Source organism: Lissotriton vulgaris, chromosome 1_1 (assembly GCF_964263255.1).
Source record: "Lissotriton vulgaris chromosome 1_1, aLisVul1.2, whole genome shotgun sequence".
Taxonomy (NCBI): Eukaryota; Metazoa; Chordata; class Amphibia; order Caudata; family Salamandridae; genus Lissotriton; species Lissotriton vulgaris.
Genome location: NC_141685.1, coordinates 1,629,425,460 through 1,629,448,561, shown reverse-complemented (window position 1 = coordinate 1,629,448,561; position 23,102 = coordinate 1,629,425,460). Strand labels below are relative to the sequence as shown.

At 47.5% G+C, this 23,102-nt stretch overlaps 1 protein-coding gene across 1 annotated transcript in view; it reads left to right on the top strand.

Annotated features, from left to right (window-relative positions):
• The window catches only part of PPP6R2 (protein phosphatase 6 regulatory subunit 2), an 876,013-nt gene that overhangs the window by 522,416 nt on the left and 330,495 nt on the right, over positions 1–23,102 (top strand). The gene's annotated exons all lie outside the window — the stretch shown is intronic.

The window sequence follows — 23,102 nt, the reverse complement described above, 5'->3', positions numbered from 1 at the left end:
CAAATAGCCTAAAACTAGGAAATTGGTGAAAGAATGTATGAATGAATGTATAAAAAAAGCAATATTTGTGTCAGTAGCCTCATTCACTTTGTAAAATAGAAGATGGGTTTGGGGCTATTATTGTTTTCCGGAGATTCCTCTCCCTCCCTTCCCAGCTAATAACTTAGAATATAGTCTTTCTTGTTTGTGAATCTGTCCGATTTGGCTGCATGCCACCGTACACCAGATTTGTGAAGGCTTTCCATATGGAAGGTGCTGCTGCTTTAATGTATTTGCTCATGGGTATATATTATTGATTGCTTGGTAACAATTTGGTGTTTTCTCCTCTCAGTGAACTGTTGACCAAGGTGTCTTGAGTGTTATTGCACATTATGCACGATTGTGGAATGGTGGAGGCAGTGCTATGAATAGCAAGACAAAGGTCCAACAGGCATAATCCTTACACAATAAACTCCTTTCAGTTGATGCTGAGATCATCTTGCCTCTCCCTTACACCCACAGAAAAGTCAAGATGTTTTAGCTGGCAAGACCACTAAGGCGGTATACCCTTTCTGACCTCTTTGATTTGTTGTATGCAGCCTGGCCAGCTGGCTAGACTTAAATTTGTCTAGCGTGCATCACTCTACGTTATTTTCTTTAGTCACTGGGCCAGTTCATCCTGAGAAACTAGAGAAATTATTCTTGATAAAACTCTTGGGAGGAGATGTATTGTAAGAGGACTGTAAGACAACGAGCGATTGACTGAAGTTTTAATTGCCAGAATCTAGAGTGCTGTACCGCCTTTCATGGACAGTCACCAATCTCCTGATGCTCTGCAGCCTGCATGGTTGTATTCAGTTGTAGGCCAGGGGTTTCCAACTTTTTCTGTAAGGAGAGCTACTTCTGATCAGTGAAAATTATGAGCAGGCACACCCCCGCCCAACTTCATTGACTTTACACCTAATGTCAGTGGAGCCTGATACTATGGTTCGAACAAAATACTGTGACTAGGGGTACTATGATAGGGCTGCCATGTGCGTCAGTGGGCTGCGGATGTTTGAACATGTGTGAATTAATGGGATATATGTGTATGAGTGACTAAGAGACTGTGTCATATGTACTTGTGGCACAGGACCTTCCTTTTGCCATATGTGGCACCGTTACATGTACAACATAAACCTACAATAATTTTTAGGTTGAGGCTGGGCAGCGCATGCGCTGCTCTGCGAGGCATGCTGTATTAAAGTATGGACTTGAAGCTATGCCCACTCTCCGCCCATATTTCTCATTGGCTTGTGTCACTGTCCTTTGTAATTGCTGGATTCTGATTCGTTAATAGGCTTGTTATTCTCTCCTTAGTATCGCCTTATCTTCATTTGTAACCTCCCATGAGGTACTGACCCTTTTACTTCTGTTGTTACACAGTATGTCTTATTTAATTTGTAAGCACTATTTTGTTTAATGAGTTTCTCCTACTGCAGGCACGACATGCTTTCCTGCAACATTCAGTGTGCCAAGCGCACTTTCACCTTCCAAGCAACCCGGGACAATGGCAGCCGCTTCTTCGAAATGAAAAATGTCTTGCATTTACAAGAGTTTGAGCTATTGACATTGTAAATGACAATGCCTTTTATTTATGTTTTAATTATCAAAACAGATAAATAAAATACATTCTCATTTACAATGCCAATAGCTTAAACTCTCGAAAATGCGAGACCTATTGCATTGCAAATGTTTGTCTTTAAATAAGAAAAATTCAAAGTGCAAAAAAATCTTCAGCAAAAATGTTCCTAATAAGGAAAAATGTTCTGCACTTGATGGAACATTTTTCTGCACGTTAAATGTCTCCCATTTTATGGCTGTATTTTTCAGTTAGAAATATGGCATCGTGTTTTCCAGCCACTGGGGCAAGATGCCTGCTGTGTGTAAATGCAACACTTTGAAATGGGAGAAAATTCAACTGAAGAATGAACTCTGTTTATATGCATTACATAAAACTCATCATTTTAATTTTCTCACACGTCAAAGTTTCTTTGCAAATAGCAGGCATATTACTCCCAGCGGCCTGTAAACATGGTGCCATATTTATAACAGGAACATAGCAATTTGTTTAAATGTGAGGAATTTAAAGTAAAGAAACATGCTTCATAAAACATAAGGACTTAATTGGCTTAATTTGAAGTAGAGAAGTACATTTAGACAATGTTTCATAGAAACCTTTTTATTCACTTTAAAACTCTCCCATCTAAAAGAAAATTACTGTTTTTTTGTTAAAAATATGACAATGTCTACCAGCCACTGGGAGAAAATTAAAATGAAGAGTTAACTTAATCATTAAGTTAACTCTTCACTTAAACTTTCTCTTATTTAAAAGCATTCAGAAATATCATTTTGTTCTCATGCTCCAATATTGAGTTAAGAACGACTTTTATAAAAGAAGAGTTAAATACCTCAGTGGTTCAATGTTGAACCCTTGTGACCCACATGGATCATATATCTGAGTGGAGCACTTCTCATTATCAGGCCCTGCTATCTACAGCCTGATCATGAAAAATAAACAGCATTTCTTAACTTTAAAAGGAAAACCAACACTTATTTATTGCTGTTCTTAGTTTAAAATTAACTCAAGGCTGGGAGTTACTCTTAAGGTTTCTGTGAGCTACTGGTAGCTCACGATCAACTGGTTGAAGGCGCCTGCGCTAGACTAGGTGCTGCAATGTTATGAAGACATTTAAATTCTAATGGATGCTTCTAACTACAGATTCCTGGCATTGTGAATATGCTTTAGGCATTTGACTAGATCCAGAAAACTCAAAAGCAGTACCCCATGGCACAATAGGTGTGTTGTGCATCCATGTGCCGATGACCTTCCACTCAGGAAGTGAAAAATGGAGCCACATATAGGCGCCACTCATACGTGCTGACTTCAGATCCGTTCTTTCTGCGCCTTCAAAAGCGCATCCAGAGCTCTATCCCTTTTTTCTGTGATGATATTTCTCTAATCTTTTTCTCATAATTTTGTCTGTGTCGCCTATTGGTCTGTTGGATCTTACCACTGAACCTAGAGGAGCTAGGGGCAACTTTACGCTATACAATTTAGGACTGCCGTGCAATTTAGGACGGGTTCGATGCAGCTAATTTTTTTTTTCTGCCTGGCAGGAACACAACTGATTGCGTTGGTCAGGCAATTGCCATATGTGTGGTGCTTTGGTGCCATGCTTACAGGAGGTCTACAAGCTTCTCAGGCTTAGTTAAGCATCCTTAATGCCATTTTTTAGCTCTCCTTTTTTTGTTTGTTGAGAAGGCGTATTTGGCACTAGAACAATTTAAGGAGAGTTGCGCCAGGGGCTTGGCATTGTGTCAATGTCTGCTCCTGCTGTCTGCACAGCAAACTTCCCAGACTCCTTTTGAAGTAGTCTGCAGCTCCCGAGGCAATACTCCGGACATTAGGGACAACGCTCAGCTCATTCCCTTGCCCCTGTAACATCTGGTTTAGTGTGTCTTTTCTGTCACCCAGCCGCCATGTAGAAAGCCTGGTCCATAATTTCCTCTAAAGGTGGCTAGACATTATATTCCTTTTTATTTCTATTTCTAATCGCTGCACCTTCCAGCCCCATCAGGGTAGCTGATGGAGGACCAAATGTCCTTTTTGCAGCCGAAAGTGCAGGGACCTTTAGCCTCATAAGCAACAACTAGGTGTTATTCCTGCTACTTACGCTGAAAAAAGAGGAGGGGGGGCCTGTCCCCCATCATATTTTAAATCTCTGCTCTCGCAAAACCGTTCTGCGACCTGACAAAATCAACATGCTCATGCTAGCCAAGGTTCTGTCTGCCCTAGATCTTGGGGACTGGATGTTAGTGTTGGACCTTCAGGACACGTCTTTCCATCTACCAGTCCTGCAGACCCACAGGCGCTATCTGGTTTTCATAGTACGCAGCAGGACATGCATTTTAATAGTCCCTTCTTGTAGGCCCCGCAGGCACTATGTGTTTCACAGTAGGCCACAAACGTTGCCAGTTTGTGGTGCTCCCTTTTGGCGTCTGCAGTGCCACTCTCATGAAAGTGATGGTGGTGATAGCAGCACATTTTCAGAGGTTGGGTGTTCCAGTCTTTCCCCTACCTTGATGACGGCTGTTAAAGGCAGGCTCGCCCCAGGCAGTCATACACCCCTTTCTGACGAAGGCGAACCTACTAGCAAAGTTGGGGTTCACTATCAACATGCCGAAGTAACGCCTGCGTAGACGCTCCTTTTCATCAGAGCCATCCTATGCAGTATGATTTTGTGCCTATCCCCAGACTGGACAGTGCAGAACATTCAGGCTGGTATCCCGATGTTTCAGCCTCCGTACTAGACCTCTTTGAGGATGAATCTGATTCTTCTGGGACTGTTGATATACTGCTGGTTGAAAATGCCATATGGCACATGCAGGCTCTGCAGGTGGATATGTAGTCCAAGTGGCACAGCACCTCAGAACTTATTGGGTTTTATCCAGGTTTCGAAGGAGAGTGCAAATGATATTCAGAGGTGGCTGCTTGACTGTGACAGCAGACCTCTCCTTACCCCACCTAGAGCAGACAGTGGTGACTGATGCATCACTGCTAGGTTTGGGAGGCTGTTTGGGAGAGGTGGAGATATGACGGATTTGGTCTCTAGCCGAAAACCTGCACCATATCAGTCTGTTGGAGGTGCAGGTGATCCACTTGGGGCCGAAGGGAAACTGGGACACGTTGTCACAGACAACATCACTGCATGTGGTACTGCATCAAACCGGACAGGGTAGACTCCTGGGTCCTGTGCCAGGAATCTCTACACCTCTAGTAGTGGCTGAATCGCCAGGGCTTTTCTGTGGTTGAGAAATTCCTGCTAGGATCTCTAAACACCAGGGCTGATGAAGTCAGCTGTCACTTAGCGGATCATGAATGGCAGTTAATCCAGGTGATTCGAGTGAGAAAAATTCCTAGGCAATTTTAGTCAGTCAATATATATATCCCATATAAATCAGGGAAAAGTAAGCCACGAGAATCATGTAAAACATATAGTGATTTTTAATTATATTAAAAAAGACATAAGATTAAAAACAGTATAAATTACACATTTAAAAAATTTGTTTTCCTTTCATTACAATTCAATCAAATATACAAAATTTATAGTAGTGGCAATTTTATGTTCTTTATCAATTGTATCAACGCTCGTTTCGACGTAATCTAAACGCCTTCTTCAGGAAAAGCCACTGATTAACTTCATGTATTGTAGTGGAAAAATGCTCAATGTAAATGGACCAACAAGGCTTAGAACGGATCTTAGGGCATATTCCTAAAGTTCCCCCAAATATAGTACAAAATTATAGAAGACCTGATGATGTCTTTACATCTCGTTATAGTGAGCCACTGTTATGTTATGTTATGTTAAAGATAATTTCTATAGCGCAGCATACACCGGATAGGTTTCTTGGCGCTTAGAAACAGGGTGCTACACAGAAGTGAGTTAGATGGAATACGCTGACGTAAATAGCCAGGTTTTGAGCTGCTTCCTAAATTGAAGGTGATTGTCAGTTAGTCGTAGGGAGATAGGGAGAGAGTTCCAGAACTGGGGAGCCAGCGTTGAGAAGCACAGCCCGCCATGTTTATTTGGTTTGTATCTTGGGGTGCTCAGGAGGCAGTGGCAGGATGATCGAAGGGTGCGGGGGGACTGTATTTCTTGATCTTACTGGATATGAAACCGGTGTCAGTCAGAGCTTTATGGACAATGCAGCCTAATTTAAATGCACAACGTTTGCTCACAGGGAGCTAATGCAATTGTTGCAGCAAGGGTTTGACATGATGGCGAGAGGAAAGTTGGAAGATAAGCCTGGCTGCATGGTTCTGTATCAGTTGTAGGCGTTGCAGTTGATAGGCTGGAATACCGGCATACAGTGAGTTTGCATAATCCAGTCTGGAGATAATTAGCGCCTGGACTACCAAAGTGGCTGCTTCTTTCGAGAGGAATCTTTTTATCTTCTTTATTTTCCGCAGCATAAAGAAGCAAGCTGAAACCACTGAGTTGATTTGAGGGTTCATAGATAGATCCTTACCTATCGTGATTCCCCAGGCTCTTCGCCGTTACTGCCGGGGCGGGCGGGGGGGGTGGAGGTCCCAAGTGGGTAGGCCAAAAATTGGAGTTCCAAGGGCTGTTGTTACTGCCAGTCAAGATCAACTCAGATTAAAAAAGGAATCACAATGGTGTCCCAATTCGGAAAACTGTCAATAAAAGTCCAAATGGGAACCATAAAGGCAAATTTAAAACTTCTTCATGGTTGCCACTTAAGTTTCTGTATCTAAATTGAAGAGCAGGTTCTGTAGTAGGGGATCTCTGTGTATAGTCATAATCTAGTGAATAGTCCCGCCAATGTGCGTGGACCCCGGAGCAATCAAAAATAATCTCTTACGGTGTCGAAAAATGCAGAACTGCACAGACACTTAAGAGAGAATTAAAGACAGATAATGCAGCCTATATAACCAGGCTACACTGTCCAGTACTTCAACTAGAAATTCCACCAAAAATCCACAAACCACAAAGTCTGTCCAGATTTCCCTTGCTTCAGCAGCAAAAACCCTCTGGAATGATAGAGAGGAAGACATGGACAGACAAGCCCCATAGGCTGCCATTATGTGGCTCAAAACAGAATACTGTGCCTTTAAGAGAACTTTCCAGAACTTCACAGTATCCCAGATTGCACTGCAGGTCCCTTTTACTTTCAGTTCTTTTTTCCGGCTTCTGCAAGCAGGACCCTGGAGCATTGAGCTCTCCCTTTTCAAGGGTTTGTTGGTGATTTTTCACTTTTGTTCAAGTCTTTGAGTGCTTTTCTAAAGTACTTTGGTGCCTTTCTTCTTGTTAATCCTTTGGTGCACTCTTTGATTGTCAATATGCCTGCATTATTTGACAAATGTCCAGAGTGCTCCAGGAAGAAGGCCAAATCGGATCCTCATGAGGTGTGTATCCTCTGCCTTTCCTCTTCCCACGTCCCAGAAGAGTGTGTCATTTGTCAGGGCTTCTCTGGCAGGACCCTGAAGGATAGAAAGAAGATCAGGCTTCAGGGCCTTGACGAAAAAAGGCTGAAGGCGCAAGGTGGGTCTGGAGGGGCTTTCTCTGCCCTTGCTGAGGCCTCTTGGGGGCACCCCAGGGGCAGGAAGACCAGCAAGCGTCCCCATTCTCCGTCTAGGTCGATTGCACTGACTACGGCATCGAGAGGGATGACTGCAGTCTTTTTCCCGTCTCCCCATGGCTCTGGGTCTAAGCGACGTCGAGGCCCGACGTCGAGGGAACTGAACAGACCGCCGTCGAGGTCTCCTGTGACGATTTCGTCGTAGTCCTCGTCATCGTCGAGTGATAGTCGTCGAGAGGCCCGGCGTCGGCGCTCGCCGTCGAGGCGACACCGCCGTTCGCCGTCGGCGAAAAGGAGAAGGTCGTCTTCAAGGGAATCCTCGCCGTCGAGGCGAAGGAGGTCGCTGTCGAGGCGAAGGAGGTCGCTGTCGAGGCGAAGGAGGTCGCTGTCGAGGCGAAGAAGGTCACCGTCGAGTGAGGGACGGTCGACGTCGAGGAGAAGACGCTCGCCGTCGAGGGACCGACGCTCGCCGTCCGGTCGCAGTTCTTCGACGCCGAAGAGACGTGGAAGGAGGTCTGGCGCCAGGAGTCATTCTAGCAGGCGCCAGATACCTATGGGAGGTTCGCCAACGTCCCAGGATGGAAAGGAAGGTGGATCACCGGGTTCGGTGTACTCCATGGTGTATACCCCGCCGCAGAGGCCGGTTACGCCCCCGCCTCCATTACCGAGGGGGCTCCCTCCGCGGGCCCTTACTCCTCCTCCGCTACCACCACTTCCACGCATCCTCAGTCTCTACCTCAACCTCAGCTGCCAGCAGACAAGCCGCCTCCGATCCCTCCGAGGTCGGTCTCACTGCCCCGATATCCGAATCCTCCCAAGGGGACCCCTCAGCCGAGGGCCCCAGCCAAACCAAAGTCGTCCGCCCCTGTGGAACCGGCGGATCGACCAATGCCAAGGAGGTCCCGAGCACGCTCTGGACGGAGGGGGAGATCGAGGAGTCGGCATAGATCCTCCACCAGGTTAAGACGGCGCCATAGGAGGCGCGGATCGCGGTCCCGCACGGACTCCTCCAGGACCAGGACCTATTCACCGACCTTGTCGGAATCCCCGGGGACAAGGGTGTCTCCGGTGGACGACATCAGCACGTTCCAGGATGTTCTCCTGAGGGGGGCAGCGAAATTGTGAATCACGGTGACTGCTCCAACACCCACAACGTCCGTGATATTTGAGACGCTTCACAAGAGGCATTTGTCTCGCCCTTTGCTACCGCTAGTACCTGGGTTGGTAGAGCCAGCGGAGGAGCTGTTCCTCACGCCAGCAGTGGTGAAGGCCGCTCCTCCCGACTTCTGAAGAAGTACAGGGCCCCGGATTCGGGCCCAGCTTTTTTCTACGGATAGACCCGGTTCCGGACTCTGTTATAGTGACGGCGGCCAGGAAGCTACATTCTACCTCCCCGTCTTCAACCGTACCGCCTGATAAGGAGAGCCGATGGATCGACTCAGCTGGCAGGAAGGCTTGTGGGACGGCATCTACAGCCATGAAGGCCTCCAGCGATGCGGCTTTGCTAGGGCGGTATGACCGTGCCCTGTGGGAATCCCTTCAACAGTTCACAGTACTCCTGCCACGAGATAAGAGGGAGGACTTCCAGGAGATCCTCAAGGAGGGGATGCTGGTTTCGAACCAGGTCATCAGCGCGGCTGCGGATGTCTCTCTTTTGGCTGCCCATGGGTACTGTCATGGGATCAACCAGCGGCTCCATGCTTGGCTCAGGTTCACATCACTCAAGCCGGAGGCCCAGCAGCGGGTGGCCAATCTGCCCTTCTCGGGGAAAACCCTGTTCGGCAAGCATGCCGACGATGAGATGGCCCGCATGAAGGCGGAGGCAGAGACCCTGACAGCTGTGGGCTTGGAGAAGCCCAAAGAAAAGAAGGCCTACCGCCCGTTCCAGGGACGGTTCGGTGCAGAGGGCGAGGACAGACTTCGGGACAGCAGCAGCAACAACAGCAGCAGTTCCGGAGACCTTTCCAAAAGCGCCAGAAGGGTAGAGGGGGCCAGCAGTCTCCACAGCGAACAAGGGCCCGGCTGGGTCTCGACCCTGAGCGGTTACTTCCCCGCTCCGGTGGGGGGAAGCGTTCAATTTTTTCTGGCAGAGTAGAGAGAAATTACTCAGGACGAGTGGGTGCTGAATATTGTTTGCAATGGATACAATCTTCGGTTCACCAGCCTGCCTCCATCAATTCCTCCGGTCAGCATGCAGTTTCAGCTGCGCGAGCTCCAGGCGGAGGCCGATATCCTGTTAAGGAAAAGGGCGATAGAAGACGTACCTCTGTCTCAAAGAGGAAGAGGTCTGTACTCCCTGTTCTTCCTGGTTCGCAAGAAGGACAAGAACAAGTTCAGGCCCATTCTGGATTTGCGACAGGCAAACAAGTGGATTTGCAGAGAGAAGTTTTGCATGCTGTCTTTGCATCAGATTTATCCTCAGTTGCAACAGGGAGACTGGCTATGTGCTATAGACCTACAAGATGCGTACTTCCATTTGCCCATTGCACACAAACACAGGAAGTTCCTGCGATTCCAAGTCGGCGCCAATCATTATCAGTACACAGTACTGCCATTCGGACTGAAGTCTGCGCCCAGAACATTCTCGAAGTGCATGGCAGTGGTAGCAGCACACCTAAGGAAGAACAAGGTGTTTGTCCACCCGTACCTGGACGATTGGTTGATCAAGGCCTCCTCCTTCTCGGAAGCTCAAGCACACTTCCAGAAGACGTGCGTTCTCTTGAACAAGCTGGGGTTGCACATCAACATGTCCAAGTCTGTCCCGACTCTGGTCCAGTGCATTCAGTACTTGGGAGCCACCATCAATACGCTGTCAGCAAGTGTGTCTCCTTCGGAGGAGCGGCGATTATCACTCCTTCGGAAGGCTCAAGCTCTTATGACCACTCCATCTACAACAGTGAGGACTGTGTCTTCTCTACTGGGATCGATGGCCTCTTGCATTTAACGCCACACGCTCGACTGCACATGAGACCGTTGCAGGAGTGCTTGGAGGATCAGTGGGATGAGAGGAAAGGGTCTTGGGACGACAAGATACGACTGTCTCTGCATGCTCTTCAGTCTCTGAAGTGGTGGTGTTCAGCGGAGAATCTCCTCAGAGGGGTTCCCTTCCACAAGGACATTCCCACTCAGACTATCGTGACGGATGGTTCTCTCCACGGCTGGGGGGCGCATTCCGGAGACTTACAGATTCAAGGAACGCGGTCCCCGACGGAGTCCACATATCACATCAATTTCCTGGAACTCAGAGCTGTTCACTTGGCACTGAAGGCCTTTCATCCGTCCTTCCAGACCAACTCTCTGCTTGTACAGACGGACAATACGACCACAATGTATTACCTCAACAAGCAGGGGGGCTCGAAATCACGCACTCTGTCGCAGGAGGCGCAGGCGATCTGGCGATGGCTTCTGGCCAGAGGACTGACGATAACGGCAACCCATCTACCAGGTGTGCAGAATGTTCAGGCGGACGCACTGAGCAGACTGATTCAGGAAAACCACGAATGGGTCATAAACGACGAAGTACTAGGAGAAGTCTTTGCAAGGTGGGGGACTCCAGACATAGATCTGTTCGCCACCGCCAAAAACGGCAAATGCCGAGACTTCGCCTCCAGGTACTACCAGCAGGGGACGCTGGGGAATGCGCTATGGATCAACTGGTCGAACAGCTTTCTGTCGCTTTTCCACCCATTCCCATGATTCCGGCGGTGCTCATCAAGCTGTCCCAGTCCAGGGCGCGGATGATCCTGATTGCCCCGGAATGGCCCAGGCAGTGGTGGTTCACAGACCTGCTTCACCGGTCTCTCCTTCCTCACATACGGCTGCCGTGCAGGCCAGACCTTCTCACGAAGTTCGGGGGGCAGATGTTGCACCCCAACCTCTCGTCTTTGAGTATGGCGACATGGCTCCTGAGATAGTGCAATATGGCCATTTGAATCTACCTGAAGATTGCATGGACATACTGAAGGAGGCTAAGCGACCTTCCACTCGGACTTCCTATGCTTACAAGTGGAAGAGGTTTTGCATCTGGTGCAAGTCCAAGAATTATGACCCGACGACGTGTAATGAAGATGTCATCCTTCCGTATCTTCTGCATCTGGCTCGATCTGGCCTTAATGTCCATTCCATTAAGGTTCATTTTGCTCTGCTGACTGCCTACAGGAAATGCCCTTCACAGACTTCCTTCTTTCAGATCCCTGTGATCAAAGATTTTTTGGAAGGCTTGAAGAAAGTGTTCCCTCCTGTCCGGCTTCCTTCGCCTTCATGGGAATTAAATGTGGTGCTGTCCAGATTGATGAAGGAGCCTTTTGAACCTATTCATAAGGCTTCGTTGCAGCACCTGTCATGGAAGGCGGCGTTCCTCGTGGCCATCACATCGGCCCGCAGTGTGAGTGAAATTCAGGCGTTGTGTTGCCAAGAACCTTATACTGTATTTCATGCTGCTAAGTTTGTTATGCGTACTCACCCTAAATTTCTTCCCAAGGTTATTTCTGATTTTCATGTCAACCAGACCATAACTTTGCCTACGTTTTTTCAGAATCCTTCATCTCCAGCGGAAAGGTCTCTACATTCCCTGGATGTTAGGAGGGTGTTGAAATTTTATCTGGATAAAACCAAAGATATTCGTAGGTCAGACCAATTGTTTATCAATTATGGATCAGTCAGGACCGGTCTTGCTACCTCCAAACAGTCCATTTCTAGGTGGATTGTGTCCTGTATACAATTGTGTTACCAAAAAGCTAATAAGACCTTAGGAGGTAAACCTAAGGCTCATTCCACCAGGGGCAAAGCTGCCACGACTGCTTTGCTACGTAATGTTCCAATTGCAGAAATCTGCAAGGCGGCCACTTGGAAGTCGGTCTATACCTTTACTAAGCATTACTGTCTGGACACGAATGCCAGGACAGATGCTCAGGTTGGGCAGGCTTCGCTGCGAAATCTGTTCGCACAGTAGTGGTGTTATTTCTCTTTTCTCCACCGCCGCTTTGGTGTGGGGATGGGCTTGGCATTCTTTTCACTAGATTATGACTATACACAGAGATCCCCTACTACAGAAGGAGTCATTTCTGTCCTGTAACTCCAGTTCTGTAGTAGGGGTGTCTCTGTTATAGTTTATCAATAAAGTTATTCTTGAAAGACGTTTCTTGTTTGTATCCAAAGTATTTTATTCAGATATTGACTTTTTTTGGTAGTTGATTTTAGACAAGTCTTGTTTGACTAACTGTTCAAATAGGTCTAATGTCTTATGACTAAGAGGCGCCATGTAGGTACTGATAGTGGTAAGTCCTTTTAAAGGATCTTCTTTGGGTTCTTGACGTTCCGTGACTACATTCTCGAAAAAATGCCGGAGCCTCAATTTTCTCATGAGTTTGAAGAAACTTGTGTTTAATTCCACGTGATTCGTCTGGGCTGTTGGAACAAATGATGTGCCTTTTTGTAGAGTATTAATCTGTAGTTTAGAAAGGCTTACGTTGGAAATGTTAATTACTAGGTTATTTATGTTCGGTTCTTCTTCTTCTTGTCCTTTTTCGCTGTGACATTCTGGGAGAAATCATAAAACACGCACCGAAGACAGGACCAAAAGTAAACTTTAAAGGCACAATTCCTTGCAGAAACTGCAGCAACTGCAATAATATAATTGAAGGCAAGATCATCAACCATCCCATGAAAGGGCATAAAATAAATCTACATGTAAACGCAACCTGTGATACAACCAACATAATATACATGATTAAATGCCCATGTGGTAAAGCGTACATTGGTCAAACGGAACATAAACTGAAAGTAAGGCTCAATGAGCACAAAAGTAATATCAGGACTAAAGCACCTAAATCAGTGGTGGCAACACACTTTGAGGCAAATCACCAAATAAGCCAATTAAAAGCCTGCATATTGGAAGTGGTGGAATAAAGTCATGACCGAGATAATAAGAAAGCGTTACTGAAGCGAGAGAACTATTGGATATATTTCTTACAAACCCTGAAACCGAGAGGATTGAATTTATTTATTGTGAAGCTTATAGAGCGCGCGGCTACCTCCGGCGGGGGTGTCCCGGCGCTAGGACTACTTATTTTCCCAGAGAGGGTTGCCTAGTTCATATCCATCTGTCTGAGAGCAAAGCTGCAAAAATCTTGCTGGTTAGTGCTTAGAAAACAGCCATGTTTTCAGTTTGCGGCGAAAGACTTGTTCAGATTCAGAGAACCTAAGGTCCGCTGGCAGGCTATTCCAAAGCTTGGCGGCCGTCACGGTGAAAGTTCTGCCGCCAGTACGCGTGAGCCTGAATCTGGGGACAATCAAAAGTTGAAGACTGTTGGATCTCAGATGCCTTGCTGAAGAGGATATCCTGAGCCTTTTGCTCAAATAGCCAGGGCCAGTGCCATTAATTGCCCTGAAGGCCAGGATCAAAACCTTGAAGTCAATACGACGGGCAATGGGAAGCCAATGCAGCTCTTCCCGGTAAGCTCTGACCGAGTTACGGGGAGGGATGTTACCTATAAGCCTTGCTGCCGCGTTTTGGATAATTTGAAGACGGTCAATAAGGTATTGGGGGGCACCGGCATAAAGGCTGTTGGCATAATCAAGGTGTGCCGTGATAAGTGCCTGGACCACAGTTTTTCGAGATGACTGAGGGAGATAGGGAAAGATCTTCCTGAGCATACGCAGTTTAGTAAAACAGGCAGCCGCAACTTTATTGACCTGGATTTTCCCGGATAAGGTGTTGTCAAATATGAAGCCAAGGTTGCGGGCAGATTGCACTGGTATGGGTGGTGGGTTAAGGACGGTGGGCCACCATAAAGTTGCTGGGGGAGTAGATTTCTGACTGAAAAAGAGAACCTCTGTTTTATCCGTGTTGAGGGCAAGATGGTTCACCGCCATCCAGGTACAGATGTTGCCGAGGCAGTTTCGAAAGTTGGAGAAGAGGGAGTCAGAATGATCTCTAAATGAAAAAACAAGCTGTGTATCATCAGCATAAGAGACCACCCTGACTCCACAAGCCTCAACTACCTCGGCAAGGGGGGCCAAATAAACATTAAATAATAAAGGGCTCAAGGCTGAACCCTGAGGCACACCACACAGGAGGGGTTTGAACGGACAGAATTTGGTTGCTATTTATGAACATTGCAATAATAGACTCTTGTACCTTTTAACACATAGTTCTGACTAGTCGCTGTTTTCTACCTTGTATATAACCGTTTCATCAATTATTTGCTTTAGATCTAATGTTTTATGTATCTAACCAGATGCTCTTTGACTTACTGTCCCTTAATCTTACAGATACGCCGTCCACTTAGGAATTAACATAAAAGGTTATTCCATTATTTAACTACACTGGTTACTAAATACAGATATGTCGCTTATAATTTAGCATACTATCCGATATTCACCCGAGTCCACATGGAATATTCAAAATACCTTAGTTGAGAGAGGTCCCTTTAATTTCAGTGTTTACTTCGTGTTTTCTCGCGATACGGTAAAACATCACGTCTTTCCCCAACTATATACGTCACACGCTGGTTTCCCCGCGTGATTTACTATGGCGGCAGCTTCGTAATCGGAGGCAGGCCCAATCGAAACACGGTAAGAATGTGAACTAGAATCATAGCAACAGTATTTCTGAGTCAGTATACATATTATCATTGTTCTTACGATTATACGTTTACTGTGGCAGCATTTTAGCAACATAGGATTGTCTCTATGATCCATTCCATTTAGCGAGCACCCTCAGCATTAACTTCCATTAGCCAGAGTAGTTGGTTGATATCCGTGCGTGTAGTTATCTGCCTTATTTAAAACAACACGCGCGACATTATTTACACATCATTGAGCGGCCTTTTGACATAATTTCGCAGTCAGTTTAGATTATCATTTACATGAAACAATGGGTTATTATACTTTGAACACCAATTCAGATCGTTCACACTATCATTGAAATGTGGTTACGATATGAATTTCTAGTATCTTGTTAAATATATGTTGATATTGAATATAATACATTGTGTAACACAGAGGAGTTATACATATATTCTTTACATTACAGACTTCCCTGATGAAGGCCTAGTGCCGAAATGCATTGGAAGGATTTTTGTGATTTATTTTAAATGAAGAATTACATTGTTGAGAAAATTTGAACAAACATTGAATTTCCATGAGAAGTATGAATAAAATACTTTGGATACAAACAAGAAACGTCTTTCAAGAATAACTGTATTGATAAACTTTCGCTGGAAGCTCCCAGCACTTAAGTCAGTGCCCCACACTACTCGGTGCTACCCTTTCTGATTTTCATTATACTCCCGAGCGGGGAGTAATCCTAGGAGCACGATACACTGAATTATTGTATGGAATTAAGCTAGCAGTGCACAGCCAATATCTGCTATAGTATCTCTGTTATAGACATAAGCGCCTGCCCTCCTCCCCGGTGGAGAGAGATATTCATGTAAGGAATGCTACAGGTCTGGCGTGTTACGCCTTCAAAAAGAACTGAAAGTAAAAGGGCCTGCAGTGCATTCTGGAATACTGTGAAGTTCTGGAAAGTTCTCCTAAAGGCACAGTATCCTGTTTTGAGCCACATAATGGCAGCCTATGGGGCTTGTCTGTCCATGTCTTCCTCTCTATCATTCCAGAGGGTTTTTGCTGCTGAAGCAAGGGAAATCTGGACAGACTTTTTGCTGTTTGTGGATTTTTGGTGGAATTTCTAGTTGAAGTACTGGACAGTGTAGCCTGGTTATATAGGCTGCATTATCTGTCTTTAATTCTCTCTTAAGTGTCTGTGCAGTTCTGCATTTTTGGACACATTAAGAGATTATTTTTGATTGCTCCGGGGTCCACGCACATGGGCGGGACTATTCACTAGATTATGACTATAACAGAGATACCCCTACTACAGAACTGGAGTTACAGGACAGAAACTACTCCTTATAACAGACGATATTCTGCCATGACTGTTCTTTAACAATCGATGCGGGAGAAGGCAACCTTTCTGGTATAATATCCTAAGAGTGACTGCGGTGCGGGGCTGAAAATGGCCTCCGGCGTGTAGCGTTGTCGACGCGACGCTATACGCCAAAAAGGTCGCCTTCGCCGCCGCCGCAGCCTGTGCCTCGGGCAGTGTAGGAGGGGGGACAACTGGGAGGGGTCTGAGGACCCTCTTGCACGGCAGTGCGAGTTGAAACAGGAGTGGGCAGAAGAGTCGGAGGATGCAGGTGGCCTTGACCTCTCCTCTGAGCCTGGTTTCCTTTCTCCTCCTGCTGTGGCCATGGAGGAGGGCACCCCATACACTGTGGTGCTCCTTATAGCAGCTGAGGCCCTTGACCTTGACCTGACTTACGGTAACTCTAAAAACTAACCTCCTCACTGAAGTCCTTCAGTTGGCGAAAAGCTCTATGGAGCCTCTGCTACCGTTCAATGAGGCGTTAACGGATGTGTTAATGGGCACCTGGTCTAGGCCATCCATGGGGGTGCCTGTGGATAGGAACGTGGTCAGGCGTCATCGCCCGGCCCAGGGTGACACTGCCTTTTTAATGACCCACCCAACTCCGGAGAGCTGGTCATCCAAGCCTCCACTCCCAAAGCGCATCCCCTACCACCCCGCCAGATAAGGAATCTAAGAAGCTGAAACAGTTTGGCAACAAACTGTTTTCCTCTGCCAGCTTAGGGCTGCGGTCGGTGAACACTGCATGCCTCTTGGGCCGCTACTCTCACACTGTGTGGGACGTCATTGGGCAGACGCTGCCTCAGTGTCTGGAGGAAGTTCGGGCAGTGCTTTTGCCAAGCTTTGGCTGAGGGGAAAGATGCAGCAAAGTTCGCCATCCGGTGTGGACTGTACACCGCAGACTCTTAGGGTAGGGCAATTTCCACCACAGTGGCTCTACGTCGTCACGCCTGGTTATGGTCCAATGGATTATCAGGGGATGTTCAGAGTTCCTTTATGGACATGCCTTTTGATAGTACCTGCCTGTTTGGCAGATAGTGCGCCGGAGCATTTTAAGGACTCCTGGGCTACGGCCAAGTCCTTGGGTGTCTCCACCACGCGCCCCGCCACGTCTGTTTTTCGTTCCTTTTGTGGCCACGGAAGGGGCGCCCGACACGTGCGTTCAGCCAAAAGCCTGCGCGGAACCAACCTCAGCGCGGATGTGGTTCCCGCCGCGGCGGGACAGGGGGCCAGTGTGTGGGACAGTCCACTTCCGCTCCCGCAGCATCCGCCTCAAAACCTTCCTAGTCTGAGCTTTAGGGTGCACCCCACGCTGGTGGGCGGCAGAATTCGCCATCACCTCCTCCACTGGCGTTCTGTCACTTCGGACAGGTGGGTGCTGCAAATCGTCAGAAGGGGCTACTCCCTCCCCTTCGAGTCTGTCCCCCCCCCCCCACCCACCATGCCACCTCAGTTCCACCGCATGTCAGGGGATCACTTTGCGCTTCTCCAACAAGAAGTCACGGGCCACTTGGCCAAGGGGGCCATTGAGCGCGTTCCTGGGCCAGAAGTAGGACGTAGTTGTTGTTCCCACTATTTTCTTACTTTCTGGTCCCTAAGAAGGACAAAGGGGGCCTGCGCCCCATCTTGGACCTTTGGAACGTCAACGGCTTCCTCCGGAAGGAGAAGTTCAAGATGTTTACTCTAGCTCAGGTCTTGGCTGCCCTCGACCCTGAAGACTGGATGGTAGCGTTTAGACTTGCAGGACGCATATTTGCATTACCTGCGGTTCACAGTGGGCCAAGAGCACTTTCAGTTTGCCGTGCTCCCCTTAGGCCTTACCAGTGCCCCTCGGGTGTTCACGAAAATGTTGGCGGTGGTCGCAGCCCATCTGCGCAGATCAGGGGTTCCAGTCTTCCCCTATCTTGACGACTGGCTGTTGAAGGCGGGCTCGCCCCAGGCAGTCGTCTCCCACCTCCAGACTACGGCCGACATCCTGCATTTGCTGGGGTTCTCCATCAATGTGCCGAAGTCGCACCTGAGTCCCTCTCAGAAGCTCCCCTTCATCGGAGCGGTTCTGGATTCGACTCAGTTTCGGGTTTATCCTCCCGAGCAGCGAGTCCGGAATATTCAGGCTATGATTCCGATCTTTCAGCCTCTCTCCCGGGTTTCAGTCAGGATGGCCCTTCGGCTACTGGGCCTGATAGCCTCCTGCATCCTGCAGATCACCTGCAGATGGCATATGCGGGCTCTGCTGTGAGACCTGAGGTTCCAGTGGGCACAGCATCAGGGCAACTTGTTCGATCATGTCCAGATCTCAGAGGGTACTGCACGACAATTGCAGTAGTGACTCACGAAACGCGATTGGGTCTTTGGCAGATCCCTCCCCCCTACCCCAACCAAACCATACAGTGGTGACGGGTGCGTCCCTCCTGGGATGGGGCGGCCACTTGGGAGAGGCGGAGATCAGGGGCCTCTGGTCTCCGGCAGAGTCCCGACTCCATATCAATCTTTTGGAGCTTCTGGCGATCCGACTTGCACTGAACGCTTTCCTTCCCTCTGTCTGTGGAAGTGTTGTGCAGGCGTTCACGGACAACACCACTGCCATGTGGTATTGCAACAAACAGGGAGGGGTGGGGTCGTGGACCCTATGTCAGGAGTGTAGGGAAGTGGGTTTCTGTTGCAGTAACCCGCCCCCCTCACCCCCCCCCCCTCCCCCCCCCACCCCTACACACTTTTTGCCTGATATCTGATGCACTTTTCCCTGGTGTGTCCTGGGTCCCTGCCAATAACAAACCGGGAGTCTGAATGCCTAATATAAATGAAAAGGCACAACACTTCTCCCAATGGTAGAGTGTATCAAATGTACTACAATCAGCTAAATATAAGGAACAACACCCACCAGACCAAAGACTCTCTGTGAAAATATGGTAGGGGTCAGCCACATAGTTAGAATCTGGATAACCATCAACTCATCCAGGTGATCAATTCTATCATTTGGTCAACCAGTTACAGGGGATGGTGAACCACTTGATCTTAGAGGACACCACGCCATTTTGTGCAAGGCTTGATCCCGGCCAAAAATCACTAGAGAAGAGTACAATGGGCAGTTGCTACTAAGTGCCCATTGAAAAAAAGAGAAAAGAAAGAAAGAAAGCAATGCAAGGGAAAGTGAATTAAAATAAGATGATGTGTCCCACTAAAGAATATTTTTATTAAGAGTGCGGACACACCCCCTACTTAAAAACAGAACAGTGCAAACTGCAGCTTAAACAAATAACTGCCATAAAGGGGCCAACATGTTTCAGCCAAGCGGGCTATGCTTCCCTAGGCTTTCTTCTGGGCCTCTGTTCTCAATATTGCTACTGCGTGTATTGGTGAAATTAACATAAAAATAGACACAACAGTGAAGATAAGTACTTGCTGTGATACAGTGAATGAATAAACAATCTGTTCCTCCACATCAAGGGATGCGTATGACATCTGTGATGAATCAAAACAAACATGTATTGTTCTCTAGTTCCTTTGTACATTCCTTATAATATAATACAGATAGATAAAAAACTTAAATACGCTCACCCTGCTTGACAGGGGACTGGACCTCACCTCACCTGGACCATGCTCAGGATATTGAGGCCCGCTCTATGAACGGTGAGAGAAGAATAGTGGTGTAGAACCATGGAATTGAAAGGTAATCAATGTCAACATGAGATACTCACTCCAAGTCTCTATTCATACATTCTAACTCCATAGAAAGTAAATCATCTAGGCAGACTCTCCATGGAGTTTTATACACATCCCTGTGTGCCATGCCCAAAACACACTGCCATGGCATACCTCAGTCACCCCTCTAGCTGGTTTCCCTATGCCAGTGGTGTGGGTACAAGCGCATGAGCCCTGTACCCCTACAGTACCCAGGTCCATTTCTGGGCACTGTAAGTGCAGTGCTGCCATTAATAGTATATGATGCTGGGAGGTCGGCAACATGAACTCCACAGCACTATAATGGCTACACTGAAGACTGAGAAGTTTGGTATCAAACTTCTCAGCACATTAAACCCACACTGATGCCAGTGTGGGATTTAAAGTAAAATGCACTTAGAGTTGCCCCCTGAAACCTAACCAACTCCCAGTATCCTGACTGAGAGGCTTCCACCCACCAGACATGTTGGTGGACCCCTGGGTAGAGAGCCCACCGCTCTCTTGGGCCTGCAACAATGCACATCCTGGGACGAGGTGCTAGGTCTCCTCCCCCAGGATGGGCAGGTGGAGCTTCAAAGACATGCCACCTTTGTGAGCTTCCCCAGGCCTCTTGCTGTACTCACCAACTGGCCCCCACCCGTTCTCACCCCCACCCTGGCGGTAAGACAGGTGGGAAAAACAAAGTAAGGGAAGGGGGTGTGCCAGCCTCTGCCAACTCCACCCTTCAGGTGAGAGAGGTGAGGTAAAGCACAACCCGGCTCTCGCCATTTTGAGAATGGAGAGCCCTACCCAATTAGAGCTAGGCTCCTGCCTTCCTCCCACTGGAGAGTGGCAGGCTAAGGGGTGTAGTCACCTCAGGACAGAGACCCATTGGTCCCTGCCCTTGCCCTAACTGTAACCCTGAACCTTCCTTCCTCAGTTCCCAATTTAAAACAAGAAAAAGAAACAAGAAGACCTGCCGTGCAGTTGCTAACAAGAGGATGACACCAACTGTCTTGGCCCCAGCCCCACCGGCCTGTTGATCCTTGAACCTGCTCCTGCCAAAACCCCAGCGTATCCTGCGGACAGCAATCTCGAAAACCCCGGAGGACCTGCCTGCCTTGCTCATCTAAAGACTGGGACTCCCATGAGCAGTGGTTCTGCTCAAATGGCAACAACCCCTGGTGCTAGCCAGATACCGCAAATTCAGCACACTCTGCACCTGCCAAGTCCATCCTGTGCCTGAGTGAACCAGGACCACGAGGACGTCACCCCGGTGACTGTGACCCGGAATCCAGTGCCCAAAGAACCCTACTCGACGATCCTGACGACTCCTGCAGCCTCACAACAAGGGAAGCCTCCAACCGCTACCAGCTGAGGGTAAGATTTCCCGACTTCCAGAGACACCCCTGCACCCGGCGCCTCACGGCCCCCTGTGCCCAACTCCTGGGTGTCTACCTATCCTCCAAGATCCCAACTTACCTCTCGTAGTGGTGGTCGCACCTGAAGAATCTCTATCCCGAGTCTGCAGCCTTTGTTCAACTTCCAGCTTTCCCATTTATTAACATTGGCGCCCGAGGGCCCAAAAGCACCCTGCACCCAGCCACCCGAGTGCCGCTGGAAGTACAGCAACTACCCTACTCTACTTCCCCACTTGCCCTGTGTAAGTGACCAGGAGCTCAGCTCCCACAGCCGCGTGGCCTGCCTGCTAGCAGCCACCAACCGAAGGACCCCTATCCTCCATAAGATAACATTGGGCCTGCTCACTCTGCACCCTGCTGCCTCTGTGCCTCTGAGGGTGTAAAAACTGTACCTACCTGACCCTGGGAGACCCCGGAGTTTATGCCCAGACCTTAACTCTGTCTGCCGAGTACTTACCCAAAAGCCAATAACTCACTTTTCTTCCATAGGAGAACATTGACTGGTTTCACTCAGTATTTCTTCTACGTGTGGAGTTTTGAAACTTTAAATTATTATTTAAAATCAGCCGAACATCGAATTCCGATTTACTCAACTGTTATCAGGAGAGATCTCAGTGCTGTATCTTTCAGCCCAGCACTGAACCTGAAAAGTAATTATAACTGTGATTTATTGTTAACTCCCTTTTCCTCCATAGGAAACTATTGTCTGGTTTTCATCAGAAAATCTTCTAAGTGTCCAATTTCCAAACTTACAAATATTCCTCAAAAATCGCCTGTATGACTTAATTGCATTCATTCAATTGTTTACCGGAGATGCAGAAGTGCTGGATCCAGGATCCAACACTGAGTAAGAAAAAGTAACGATAGCATTACTTACCTGCTAAGTGAATTTCCTCCCGTAGGATAACATTGGTGATACTATGTGAAAATGTTTCTTAAGTGTCCACTTTTAAAATACAATAATATTCCTTAAAAATCCCAACTGTAACCAAAATGCTTTGACTTAATAGTTAACAGTAGATGTCCCAGGACTGAATCTAGAATCCAGTCCTGTGGTTAGAAAAGTAATGCCTAAAGTAATTCATTGCATTTAACTCGAATTTCCCTTTTTGCTCAATGTCACATTGTGTTTGAAATTGTGTTGCCTATTGCAACAACTGTAACTATTGTACTCAAGTCTATTGCCTATTTGAAAAGTATTTAACTTAAGTAACTCGTTCTGAGAAAGTATATTTTGATACCTATTGTTGGTTCCAAAATAAAACAACGACCTATTTGTATACAAACAATTGGCCTAGAGTTCAGTTCTTGAGTGTGTGAGACCATTTGCTGACTGAGTGTGTACAACAAATGCTTTACACTGTCCTCTGATACTGCCTTCCTGCTCGACCAAGCTACCACTTTAGAGAGTAAGGTTATATCTAACTTTAGCCTCTGCCATTCCTCTGGGGACTGTGGACACTGTGCACACTGTTCAATTTTGTGGAACATAATCACTCAGCCAATGACATACAATGGACAGTTTTTGAAGCCTTCACCACCATCACTATGGAGGCTCTATTTAGAAAAGAACAATGTTGGGTCTTCAAATTGGTAGGGCACATAAGGAGTCTCAATTAAGATATCCCCTGGGCGTAACTCAATCACTAGATACCTGTGCTGCCCCCCAGAACCAGTTTACCTCTCTAAATTCTGTATCCCGAGTAGGCTTAACCCATAACTCTAGAGATTCTGTGCCCCTTACAGAGTCACTGTACCAGATTCTACTCTGTGTCTCCAGCACGTCATGATCTCAGGTTGGAGATCCTTCAACTGTACTTTCCGTCCTCCTACCACTCACCAGCAAGTCAACCGCAATATAGCCTCTGCGTGGCAACTCCAACTAGGAGTTATATCAGCACCTCACACTTACCCCTTCCTCTCAGTCTCCCGCCCTAGAGTCACTTTAATTTATTCATTTAATTTAATTT